The sequence below is a fragment of the Athene cunicularia genome (genome assembly GCF_003259725.1).
Source record: "Athene cunicularia isolate RWA chromosome 1 unlocalized genomic scaffold, athCun1 chr1_part1, whole genome shotgun sequence".
NCBI classification, from domain to species: domain Eukaryota; kingdom Metazoa; phylum Chordata; class Aves; order Strigiformes; family Strigidae; genus Athene; species Athene cunicularia.
Window position 1 is genome coordinate 4,945,290 of NW_020799091.1, and position 14,339 is coordinate 4,959,628.

The window sequence follows — 14,339 nt, forward strand, 5'->3', positions numbered from 1 at the left end:
GGGGGGGGCAACATAGTGATAAAGGATGAGGAAAAAGCTGAGGTACTTAATGCCTTCTTTACCTAAATCTTTAAAAGTAAAACCAGTTGTTCTCTGGGTACGCAGCCCCCCTGAGCTGGAAGATAGGGACAGGGAATAGAATGAAGCTCCCGTAATCCAAGGGGAAATGGTTAGCAACCTGCTGCACCATTTAGACACACACAAGTCTATGAGGTCAGATGGAATCCACCCAAGGATATTGAGGAAGCTGATGGAATGGCTCACCAAGACACTTCCCATCATTTATCAGCAGTCCTGGCTAACAGGGAGGTCCCAGTTGGCTGGAAGTTAACAAATGCATCACCCTACAAGAAGGGCCAGAATGATGATCCAGGGAACTAAGGCCTGTCAGACTGACCTCAGTGCCAGGGGAGGTTATAGAGCAGATCATCCTGAGTGCCATCATGTATCACATACAGGACAATGAAGAGATTAGGCCCAGTCAACATCACTTTTTGAAAGACAGGTCCTGCTTGACTAACCTGATCTCCTTCTGTGACAAGGTGACCCACTTAGTGAATGAGGGAAAGGCTGTGGATGTTGTCTGCTTAGACTTTAGGAAAACCTTTGACACCATTTCCCACAGCATTTTCCTGAAGAACTGGCTGTTCATGACTTGGATGACTCTACACTTCACTGGATAAAAAACTGTCCGGATGGTTGAGCCCAGAGGGTGATGATGAATGGAGTTAAATCCACTTGGCAGCTGGTCACACGTGGTGTTCCTCAGGTCCCTATTGGGGCCAGTTCTGTTTAATATCTTTATGAATGATCTAGACAAGGAGATCAAGTGCACCCTCAGTAAGTTTGCAGACGAGACCAAGTTAGGCGAAAGTGTTGATCTGCTTATAGGTAGTAAGGCTTTGCAGAGGGATCTGGACAGGCTGGATCAATGGGCCAAGGCCATGAGGTTCAGCAGGACTCAGTGCCAGGTCCCACACTTGGATCACAGCAACCCCATGCAACGCTACAATTCTGGGGAAGAGTGGCTGAAAAGCTGCCTGGCGGAAAAGGACCTGGGGCTCTTGGTCATTAGCCATCTGAATATGAGCCAGCAGTGTGCTCAGATAGCCAAGAAGGCCAACAGCATCCTGGCTTGTATCAGAAATAATGTGGGCAGCAGGACTAGGGAAAGAATCGTCCCACTGTACTCAGCACTGGTGAGGCTTCACCTCGAATACTGGGTTCAGTTTTCAGCCACTCACTACAAGACAGACATTGAAGTGCTGGAGCGAAAATAAAAGGCAATGAAGCTGGAAAGCAATCTAGAGCATGGGTCATACAATGATGAGCTGAGGGAAATGGGGTTGTTTGGCCTGAACAAAAAGAGGCTGAGGGGAGACCTTAGTGCTCTCTACAACTACCTGAAAGGAGGTTGTAGCGAGGTGGTGTTAGTCAGTCTTCCAAGGAACAAGTGCTAGAACAGGAAGAAATGGCCTCAAGTTGTGCCAGGGGAGATTTAGGTTGGATATTTGGCAAAATTTCTTCCCTGAAAATGTTGTTAATCATTTGAACAGGCTTCCCAGGGAAGGGGTTGAGTCACCATCTCTGGAGGTATTTAGATGTGTAAATGTGGTGCTTAGGGCATGATTTAGTGGTGGACTTGGCAGTGCTAGTTTAAAGGTTGGACTTGATGATCTGAAAGGTTCTTTCCACCCTAAACAATTCTACTATTCTATGAAATCCCATAGCTGCAATCATAGCTGAAATCCTGGAGACTTATGGACTGGAGAAAAGGTGAAATTGTATAGCCTATACTAATCTAAAAAGAAAACTTGGTTAAGTTTGACAAAGGTTGGAAAGAGTAGTCACAAGGCTGTTTTATGATTTCCTGATTGCTAATAGGATCTCTTCAGTTGGGCGTGAAAATATTTGAAGTAAATACTTGTTGCTGGACCAGATTGTTAAGGAGTTAAGAAATTTTTTTTTCAGAAGCTTGGAAACTGGGCAGGAGTGAATTGAAGAATGCTTTTGAGGACCAGTGAGTTAGCCATAGTTATCTGGCTAATAGAGAGAAGTAGAAGTAATATCTTTTATGAGTAAAATGGCAGTTTAGATAACTAAATAAACCCCCAAGCTTCTAAATGTAGCTTGCTTAACTCATGCATTTGCTTTCAGTGCTTCCTAGAGTTATAAACTGTGTGTCTCACCTTTAGAGCAATGCAAAACCATGCCCATAAAGACAACTCCCTGAATAATTACAACAAGCAAAACTACTGAATATCTTAATTCTTATGGGCATATACAACTAGGTTATCATTTTTACTTGGTCCTGATATAAGCATGGGGATACACACAGGTTTAAGAAATCTTTCCCTTTTCTCTATTAGTTCAATGCTATCTCCAGGAAAAAAAAGATTTTAAAATCATATTTCAGTGTAAAGAATGTGTGTTTGGTAAAAGTGATGAGAAAAAAAGAAGGAAGGATATGAAATCAAACCTTATGTTTTGTATTTCCTTTCAAGAAGTGTGAGTTTTATGAACTTTGCAGTACATGGAGATGGGGTCATTTGCAGTAAAATATTCTGCATTCAGCCTCCCTGAGAGCATTGCCACAGAGAATTTCAAATAGTCTCACTCTCCTCGTAAACAAAGCAAAGAAACCTTTCTACAGAGGGCGTAACACTTGCTTACACCTACAGCTGTAGGAAAATATTGTGCCCTTTGTTTTTCCATTTTTCTTTTTCCCCCTCATACTTTCTAGTTAAGAGCCAGTGCAATTTGATAGGTCATTAAAAGAATAAAATCTTGTTTATCCTTCTCTTCCCAAACTGTGCATGTCTATGCATGTAGAATTTATACAGAATAACTGTTACCAGTATTCTTTCTGTATGAATTACACTGGGGTCATTCTGCTCCCGAAAGTGATTGTGCCAGACAGTTTACAATGTCATGATGGACTCACCTGAAGATACATGGATAATAGAAAACTTTGTAGAAAGAAAGATTTCTTAGCAACATATTTAGGAATCAGGGACAAAGCCGTGAGGAGGAGAAGTGATTTGGCCAAGTTTACCCATGGAATCTAGGGCAGATCTGGGAGCTGAATCCCAGAGCAGAGACCTGTATCTAGATCCTGAGCTTGGAAAATGCTTTCATCCTAAAGTCTGTCTTGTATCTGGCTAAACTTCTGTACCATTGGTCAGTCTATGGGAAAATAGCTAATTAAGTTTTGAAAAGTGTCTTGCCCTACTGAGTTGACACCACTCCAGTAAACAGGCTGATGCTAAAGGCCTGCAGTTTGACTTGCAGAATGTTGTTCTGTTAGGGATGTAACTATTGTTAGATAAAGCACAATTTCGCAGCCATTATTTAATAAAACAAACCAAACAAACAAAAAAACCCCCAAACCCCAAAAAGCTCAAAACTACAAAATCTTAAGAAAAAAACCCTAAAAATACCCCAAACTCCAATACATAACTGACAGAAATAGGAAAACTAAAATGGTACACAAATACTTGCCCAGCAACTTGTTACACCAATCAATGAATGATACTTTGGGGCCATCCACCAACCAGTAAAAACCAAACAATTTGGAAGATGCTTTCCAACTTATACAGCCCATCCAGCTCTGCCCAAGGCGGTGGAGGCATTGCCCTACCTTTGGGGACGCCTGAGCACGGAGGATCTCCAGGGATACCTGGGACCAAGCTCTCATGGCCAGAGCTAACAATCTCAGCATCCTGCTCCTGCTGACATTCAACAACCATCACTCCAGCAAACCAGGAAAGGGGAAGTAGAGGTAACCATGTTTCTGCAACTCTGCATTGTTCTATACACTAATAATGACTCTGTCACAGAGGCAATAAACAATGAAAAACTCCTTCACATGGATCCTGTTATTACACAGTAATGAATGCATGTTCTTAGTCTGTCCTGACCTAACCATGACATAAAGATGCGAGCGATCAAAATTTTGTCTGGCTTACTCGGCATTTCTCATCTCACCAAAGATATGCACAAATGTTTAATTAAATATTTAATTTAAATTAATGAATTAGAACATATCACCTGAGAAACACAGCATCAGTCATAAATGGAGATTTCATTCTGAAACAAGCATACATCTGATCACTGAAAACCATAAGAAAAGGATGAAAAAAACATTATTTGGGGAAAAAAAAAAAAAAAAACCACAAAAAACCACAAAAAAACCCCAACAAAACCAACCAAACAAAAAAAACTATTGTCCCATAAAAACCATGAGACATTGATACTGTTTTGGGCAAACACAACTGGTTGATGTGCATTGTCAGATGGTTTAGATCACACACATTTTTCCTGAGCTGATATAATTAGACTCAGCCGGATATCCATGCGCAGAAAATAATTCTATAATGGCTCTATGTTTTATAGAACCTCTTAAAACTAAAGTATTCTTACCAATATTTTGTCCAATATTACCCAATTATGTAACAACATTTGACAATCTAGAGAAAGCTTGGTGGTTTTTTATATCGAGGCTTACTATCATGAATGAAACACTGCGTCAGAGAGAAGGACAAGAGGGTACCTCTGCAGTGAGGCCTCACTTCGAAAAGTTTTAATGAATTAACCTTTTTTCTCTTCTGGAGATCCTTCTCTGCAAGTTACCTGTTCAAAAATGGTACCTTCTGATGCACCAGGAAGACATTCTTTATATTCACAGGAAGGGCTCAGAGCACATAAATCATCCAAGGCTGAAATTTCACCTAACTTTAGCTACTTAAGGATTCAGCACTAAGTCTAAGACAACGACCTTCCAAAACTCAGGAACAAGGATGAGGCACTTTTGAAGGATGCTTCACTCCTTGCTAAAATAGGTATGCAGCTCTGGAACTACTTTCAGTGACTAAGAACTAGTCTGTGAACCTAGTCAGATAGTAAACTATAGCTGAAGTCAGGTGTAACACTTAAAATGAGTTAAAAATACGACCTGGACACCTCTACTGCAGGGGATTATTAGTGTCATAAAAGCATAATTCTCAGGATCTCTGGCGGTATCTGCAGAGCTGCCATTTGGAAAACTAACAATCATCTTTTTAATTGAAAACAGAATGTGTTTGATATGTAAATTATTGTCAATGGACTTTCTCACTGCCATTTTTACAAAGTAACATTTTCAAAGCAGACCATGCTTTAGCATTAGTTTTTCCAAGTAAATAGATTACAGGCTGAAATTAAAGATGTTGCAGATATATTTGTACATTAAAAAGCTTGATAAGCCCAAAGATGTAGGGTTTGGGGCCTGCGGGTATTTTGATAAGCACATCTTTACCTTCACAGAATAGTATCAACTTGTTTTTCTAGTTATTTCTTTCAAATATTGCCTCTTACTTAGAAATAATATTGTCCCTATCACGGTAACCTTATTAAAAGAGCTGCAAATAAAAAAATTCTTATTATGAGGAAATAATCCCAAACGATGCTGAGTTCTGAATCATCTGCCAACTGCTTCAGCAGTCTTCAAAACTGAAGGAACTTCCTAGTGGTTAAATAATTTTCACAACAAAAAACTTCACTGCTATCATGAACACAACCGCTTCAATGGGAACATCTGTTTGTACAACTGTTTCCGAAGGTCACCATTAGTTCAAGGCTTCTTAGAGAGGCAGATAAAGGCACTGAGGGGCTGAGATGAACCTGCCTTTTAGAGAAGAAGTGGATAAGAAAGGGCAAATTTGGGGTAGAAAGACAGTGGAAATAGCCGTCCACAAAAATCTTGCTTGGAGCACCTCCCAGATGCCAAGGTGATCAAGAATGTAGTGGAGGGAAAGGTGAGGGACACAAGAGCTGTGAGCGTATTTAAGGATATTTTCTTGTTTATAGGGTTTGGACATCTTCTAACTAGCCCCTGACACTGAATATTCACAAAGGTAGGAGAAAGTGAATGCCTTCTGGAAGGCTATCTGGGCACAGAGCATGCGCTCTCAGGCTGTCTGAAACCCTGTCTCTCCTGGTTCCTCCACAATTTTTAACAATGCATTGTCATGGATTCAGACTACATTAAAAAACGGTGTCAACAGTAAACAGAATACAGTCCAAAGGCTAATTCCCTGAAAATACATATATTTACATGGATCAGTAAATGTATCAGTCTACTGGGCTTGTATGCTAAGTAAATTAAGAACCCTTTTAAATATATGACCATTTAAATACACAGCTATAAGACATAACTGATGTTCAGTAATCTTTTTATAAAAATAATGTCGGGATTTATCACAAAATTTAACTCAGTTCTTGATATTTGTAGGCATGATTAAAACTTTGAGATTACAAACATCTTTATAAATTTAATAGAGTTCACTCCCAGGCTTAACACGATTGCAAGTCTTAACCACAAATCTACTGAAATCTCTGCCATAGGTCAGTACAAAATCAGTGTAACTGGATGTAACTAAGTAGAATTTTAGCATAAAATCTGCACAAGCACTAAAACTAATTATGTTGGTAGAAATAAAAATCTATAGGTCACAAGTGCTAAGTACTGGGTTCCACACTTGGGTCACACACACACACACACACACACACACACACACACACACACACACACAATGCTACAATTGTGGGGGAGAGTGGCTGGAAACCCACCTGGGGGTGTTGGTCAACAGCCATCTGAACGGGAGCCAGCAGTGTGCCCAGGTGGCCAAGAAAGCCAATGGCATCCTGGCTTGTGTCAGAAATAGCATGGCCAGCAGGGACAGGGAAGGAATTGTTACACTGTACTCGGCACTGGTGAGGCCACAGCTCGAATACTGGGTTCAGTTTTGGGTCACTCACTACAAGAAAGATACTGAGGTGCTGGAGCGTGTCCAGAGAACAGCAACGAGCCTGATGAAGGGTCCAGAGTAAAAGTCTTATGAGGAGCAGCTGAGGGAACTGGGGTTGTTTAGCCTGAAAAAAAAAAAAAAGAAGGCTGAGGGGAGACCTTACTGCTCTCTACAAGTCCCTGAAAGGAGGTTGTAGTAAGATCAGTGTTGGTCTCATCTCCCAAGTAACAAGTGACAGAACAAGAGGAAATGGTCTCAAGTTGTGCCAGGTGAGGTTTAGATTGGATATTAGGCAAAATTTCTTCCCTGAAAGGGTTGTCAATCATTGGAACAGGATTCCCAGGGAAGGGGTTGAATCACCATCCCTGGAGGTGTTTAAAAGACGTGTAGATGTGGTGCTTAGGGACATGGTTTAGTGGTGGACTTGGCAGTGTAAGGTTAATGTTGGACTTGATGATCCTAAAGGTCTTTTCCAACCTAAACAAATCTATGATTGTATGGTTCTACATTTCTAAGTGATGAAAATAACTGTAGGAGTTTATATAATTTTGCTAGCTGCATACATATTTTAAAAGTGCTTGGTGTATAAATTTCGATGATATATAGCACTAAATCTAACAGCACCACCTCATTTTTCATAACAAATTTGGAGTCAGTATGATAAGTAACATGTACATATGCAAATCAGAGCTCTTATAAATGAAAAAATACACAATAATCTTTACTTAAATAAGTTTAAAAAAAGCACCTCATGCTGTTCTCCTACACATAGCATTTTGCTACGAGTAAAATTAGACAGATAAGATGTTTCCACTAGTACTACATTTTACAGATAATTTATTTTCCAAGTGTTAGTGCCAAGCCCCAGCAAGATCTCTTATCTGATATGTGTAATCCATTGCCATTTTTATTCAGGTTTTTTTTCCTCTCACTGAAAGTATCTTAATCATGAAGAATGCTTTTTTCCCCCTGTGTTATCATTAAATTTTTATATAAATGTTTCAAATTATTTAGTCAATCACGTACGAGCTACTATTTTAATGTTTCCAGCATTACATGTCCTTATTGATCTCTCATATTACTAACGATGTATTTAAATTCTTTATTTCTTCAGTATTTTCTGTAGATACTCACTTTCTAACATCATTCTGGAATGTCAGAACCAAGACTCATGTCAAATGACAAGACAAAATACCAGGAAATAAAAGTATTAGAAAGTATTATTGAGATGAAGGAGTAAAGCTTTACAGACATTTTTCAATTAAACAATCTAAAACCCCAAAAATACCTATTTACTGAACCTGAAACATTTCCTTTTCTTTTGACATGTCTGGGTTTTGACAGACTTTCACTGAGATCAAAAGAGGGTGTGGAGCGAGTTCTTTCTGCATTTCTGGTGTCTCTGTTCCAGCACTTGAAGACCTTGAAACCCTTCAACATTGATATTCTTGTCAATTGCTCAGCCTGTGAAATTTGTGATGAGATCCCGTCTTGTTCACCAGAATTTAAAAGATGTTCCAATACAGACTGAAACTCAACCAAAACCAAGTACCTATTTTTTGGCAAACTGGAAATCTAGATCCTCATCTCATTCTCATTTGAGACAAAAAGGAACTTTACAGTGATGTCCTGCTGAAGAAACTTTGGAAATCTTACTGTAGCTTTTGGAACTCTAGCATTTGACAGGGTCTTGCATAGAAAAAATATGAAGAAAGGATTAAATGAAAGACCAGGAGATTAGATTGATTTAGCTAAAAGTTCTTCCCCATACCCCTTTAAATAGAGCGAAAATCAGAGGTACTACCAGGACATACAGTCTACTAGATTATTCAATGAGTAAAGGCTGTAGATACAAAATTTAAGTCTGATATAAAAAGTAATAAGTGGGGCTGATGTAAATTATTAAAGTCTTTAAAGGCAAAGACAAAAGACATAGTAGAGTATGGTGATGATTACAAGAACATACCCTGTACTGATGACTTGAGGGAGCAAACGTTGAAAGGGACAAATTGAGGGAGATCATCCATTTGTACAGAAGGAGAACATTCTGCAATAGCAGTCAGATAAGAAAGGTTTAGATGAAAAAGGTGAAAAGCAGGCATAAAAAAAAAAAAGGAGATTTGATTCCATTTTCAAAACCTCTGACTGAAAAATGCTAACACAAAGTTTCAGAAACATCTCTGAAACGTACTTCAAGGTATGAAAGAACAGTCTCAAAACCAGAACACTTTTACATATGATCAAAGCGAAGCTGTGTGTGTGCTAATAGTGTTCTTGCAACTAAGAAACAAGAGTACCAGAACTCAGTTAGTCAAAATCCTGGCCCAAATTACTCATTCGCATAAACAGATCTAGCCAAAGACTGTGCGATTGCTCTCTCTCTCCAGGTCTGTAAACCAGTCTGGTAAACTGTTACAGAAGTGAGTATATGTGAAATGCCTTAAAAGATTCAAGGTACTCCTTCACATCTTTCGTAAGTGTTCCAGTTACATTATCTGCTTTAAATATTAATACTGGCAGTAACTACAAGATATAAAATGCAGGAAAATCATCTTTAATTATAAGAGTTTGGAAATATTTTATGAGATAATCCCATGAACCAATGCTGAAACATTGGCTTCTTTGTATTTAATGAGGGTAGGTTATATTTCTGGTGTGAGATAGGAAGTGTTGTCTAAGGAAGAAAGGAAAAATCTCTTGCATATTTTAAAGGCATCAAGATATAGAGAAAGTGAGAAACGGTGGTTTATTAAGTTTACACCTGACATACGAGCTTCTGTTATTCATTGCACATGCTCTCATGGACCACTCTGCTGCTGAGGTAAAGAGATTTAATCTCACGTATTTGACCCTGCAACTGAGTTTCATTAAGTATAAAGATAGTTACGATGATTCATCCAATGGGGGATAATCTAGCATGTCACCATAGCTGTATCACTTTAGACATCTATATTATTTAATGAGCACTCTGCATTAAAAACAAAAAAATAAACAACTAAAAGGTGTGTTGCTCCACTCTTCACAGATCCGTGTTGTTCCAGTTCTAGGGAAGGAATTACAGTGTGCTGTCTTGTGTAATAACCCCTAGGATCTCAAGTAATGAACCTCTGAAGTGGCAGAACTTTAATGTGTAAGCTGACAATTCTTGGCCTTCTGTTGTCTCCATACATCTGTGTGTCCCTTTTGCAAAGTCAGTTTCTCTAATTTTAAATTATTCTTCTTCTTAATTCCTCCTTCCCTCTTAATGCTTCCTTCTACACTGCCATTGGTAAAGAAATGTGAGCATAAAAATGGGGTAGCAGAGCAGTGGATTAAAACCAACTGAAGATCAACTGAAGAGAAATTATACACATTTTACTAGGCTGAAACTTGTGTGAGCCAAAAATGCAATATCAGTCCATTTTCCTGGAAGACGCTTTATTGTACACAGTAGATAAATGGGTTCCGATTATAAAGTTTGGATAAGATTTTCACGTACACCTTCCATATATTACTACTCAAAGCTTTATCTAACCAAGGCACATAATTATATTCAATAGGCATCTGGAAAATGTATATAGGAATTAAAGTTTGTCTAAGTGAAAAATTGATTATTCTTCCAGAAGTTTTCCTTTTTTTTTTTTTTTTTTTTTTTTTTTTTTAAGTTTGGCAGGTTTACAGAGTTTTGAAACATTGTACAATTGAGTTGGTCTTTTTATTTAATTTTCCTTTATATTTTAGAAATTGTAGTTTAGTCTAATATATTGTCATGATCCCCATCAGAATGATATATGTCCATTATTACTTCTTCATAATGTTCAGTAGTGGGAGGTCATTTATTTTTCAAAAGATGACAAGCCATGTTGCAGAAAGGAATAGAGACTCTTCCATGCCGAGCTGATTTTATTCAACATTTCTTTAGGTCTCCTCTTCTGTTCAAGGCGTTGACTTAGAAAAAAATTGTGCTTCCAGTCACCAGTAGCATTTATTTTCATGAATCCCTAAGATTCATTTTTATAGCTGACAGTGTCAGCTTAGGTCTAGGTTTTCCAAGAGACGCGCTCAGGTACCATAACACTCAACACTGCCACACTAGATTTTAGATACTCAGCTCTGGAAATGGAATTCATAATCTCAGGTGGAGACCTCAGTTCCTTATATACAAGAGTCAGGTAGAGTTCAGTGCTTAGTTTCACAACCCCTTACTCAGTGAACTGACAACACCCAACAGTAAACACTGAAAGGAAAGCTTTGCCTGGCACTCAACACCACTGCCAACTCGTTGGCTCAGGCAAGGACCATCATTCTACTTCTTTTTGCACAGATGACTGACTCCACTCATCATCATCATCACTTCAGTCCACTTGAGTTCTAACCCTGGAGTTGACAACATAGATTCAGTTTCCTCTGCAGCCTGAGGTGATTTGAACCATATATCCTCTCTTCCTATGTGTTTTTTAATCACACCCAGTTAGATCATGCTGCGATAGTGATTTCTATCCTTCTTGACATTGTAAAGCCATAATAATCATCTGGAGCAAGCAAGAAATTTGACAGGGAGCACCCAAACCAGAAATACGCAACAAAACACTGACCTTTAACTTCCAGTAAAACATCAGGTATTGAGATGTAGCTCCATCATTCCTTATTTCCATTTGACCTATGGTATGAAAAAAAGCAACATAGCCTAATAAGAATCTTAATATTCATATATCTTGAGTCTGAATAGATATATTCTGAATTTGATCCAATGCCCTCTAAATGTGATTTTATACTGACTGTATTTCAAGACCCCAACTATTAACTTTTATGAATTCCAGTGCCATAAAAACAAATTCACAATAATCCTGGCCTTTGTCTTTCTAACCCAAAGCATTTTCTTTTTATTGTACATTTTGGTGAGTTTTGCTGCTTAGGATTTTTTTTTCTGCTTACGTCTGCAATATGACTTTTCTGGCATCCTGCAGGCTCATCTCAAATAGTTAAATCCTAGTCAAATAATATCTCACTCTGAAAACCTTTGATATGCTAATAGAGCAATGTAATTTCAGGCTTGAATTCAGATTAATGTACAGTAATTACTCACAAACACAGGTGAGGCTCTTTCAGTTTTACTGCCCCTATTTACAGATCAAAGACATGGCTTAGCCCTGACATCAAAGATGTGATTTAACCTTTTGAATTTTATCACAAAGAACAAACCCGAGTTACAATTAAAATAATTTTTAATTGTCAATTAAAAAGCCCCAAACCATCATGTTCAAGTAGTCAAAGGCAGCAACTCTGCAGATTAGAAGTAGCAACAAGAGTAAATCCTGGTCTACAAGTAGGAAAACACAACCTAAGTTCTTAGTAAAGCTAGCTATAAGCTCCACTATGGGTGGTGGACTAAATTCTCTGACCTGTATAATAAAAAGTACTCCAGTAAACAAACCCACTGACATAACAAAAAAAAAAAAGTACCCACTTCAGAGGAAAAAACTTTCTATTATAATGCTGGCAGAACCCCATCTAAAGTATATTATTTTAGGGTATGATCTTAAACAGTTTTATGGGTACACATTACTATGCTAAAGAGTATTTTCAAGGAATAAATGGAGATTACTCTTACGAGTAATACTATACAACATGTAAATGCAAGGTAAGAGATTTTGTTCCTCTTTCAAGTTAATAAGAAACTCAGGAACAAGTCCTATGTTCTGTATATATGTTAACCAGTCTTCAGTAATGAGTAAATAGTTTCAAGAAATAATCCTCTTTGTTTCTCCATCAATCCTTCAATTAAAATATTCAGCACCTACATTCCTATTGCATACAGTCATACAGCAAAGCCATATTGTTTCTGTTCTTCAGTCAGGTCTCAAAGACTTTAAGAAAAAAACAATGAATTGTCAGTAAATATTATTAATTTGCAGCAGGCTTCAAATACATTTGAATAAGTATTTGAATAAATGTTATTCAAGACAAAAACCTATTACTTCAATCATATGCAACAAATAATGCTACAGTGGATTTAATCCTCTCTTATAGGACAATCTACATCACAATTTGGGCATTTTATTATATTTTTTATGTCTTGTTCCTTATATCCACATAATATGTAAGTTTTACAAATTCTTTCTCTCTCCATGGCATGGGGCCTGGGAGTGCAGGAGAGTACACAAAGCATCTTTTGTCTTGCACCCGGTCAGCCAGCAATATCCAGTGTGACATGTACGGTCGCGTCCCATGGCTGGGTGGCAGTCAGATATCTGCATGTTCCCTATCCAGCTGCAGTTGTGTCCTCCTGTAACATCTTTAGGCCTTGACCCTTCCCATCCTAACCACACACATAAAACATTCAGAAAGTTATTATTAACTCACATTTTGATCATTGCAGCCTCTTTTTCTCTGGCCCTTGAAGGCCCTCAGCCTTTCAAGAAGTTGAAAAAAAATTCTTTTCCTTAGCCTGTTTTTTTCAGGAAGCAGCCCCTTTACATAACTCTATCAATTTCTATTTTGCATCACAGCAAATAGAAGCTATTTTCATCTTTTTTCCAAGTTTCTCATCTTTTAGCCCACTCATCCTTGAATGAAAATTCCTCAGGTGGTGTTGCAGTGTTAGCTCCCATCACAGACTGGCCAATGATGCCAGACTCTTTCCTTTGCTCAGCATGTCTTTGCTCTTTTCCCCTCTTACATTAATCCGTATTTTTCCAGCAACTTAATCCTGATGCCTTCAAGCTTCTCCCAGATAATGATCCTTAACTCTATGTGGTATAAGGAACCACTGCATTTCTTTGTGTATGCTGCCCCATCTCTGTACACTGGTGTGTTTTCTCCTGCCCTACGAGGTGAGCCAGTTGTGATGAAGAATTGCTTGACCTTTTTTTTAACTGCACTTAATTCAGTGAGGTCCTGATCAGTGACTAATGACAACTACCATACTCATTGTAATGCATTCTAGTAACCAGCCAGAACATTTGGAGCTCTTGGAGAGCTGTGCTTTATTTCCAAAGCCAAAGGACTAAATTTTGCTTCCACTACGGTTAATAACTTCGAGTATCATATGACAGAGCTGTTTTCTTTATCTGATTCAGTTTCTTTTCCTTCTCTGGAAATATTTCACACATAATACAAGCATTTCTTCACAGTCTCATTGCCTTGCAAAAGCTCTAATTTGTTGGCAAGGAAATAGCTTGGAAATCTTTCTTTTTCTGGACAAATGTTTTTATTTCATTCTAGAAACATATAGTAAATAACACGCCCAAATCACCTAGGCAAGGCATCACTTTTACCTTTGTCATTTGTCGAGGAACTAGAAAGCCAGTTATATTTCCATTCAGCTTGTGTCAAAGATATTGGCATTGCTACAGAAGATGCCAGCCATTATTTGTTGCTTTGACATTCAGCGTAATAACATTGGTTGTGATGAACTCAGTTTGTATGGCCATAATATCCCCTGTATGCACTTTAACCGGAAGCTTTGTACAGTAATATAATCTGTCACATTCCCCATTTCTGGCTGCAGTTAGTATCAATGAACAAGAAGAACACTGCAACTGAAACTCAGCAAGTCAGAAAAGACACCGA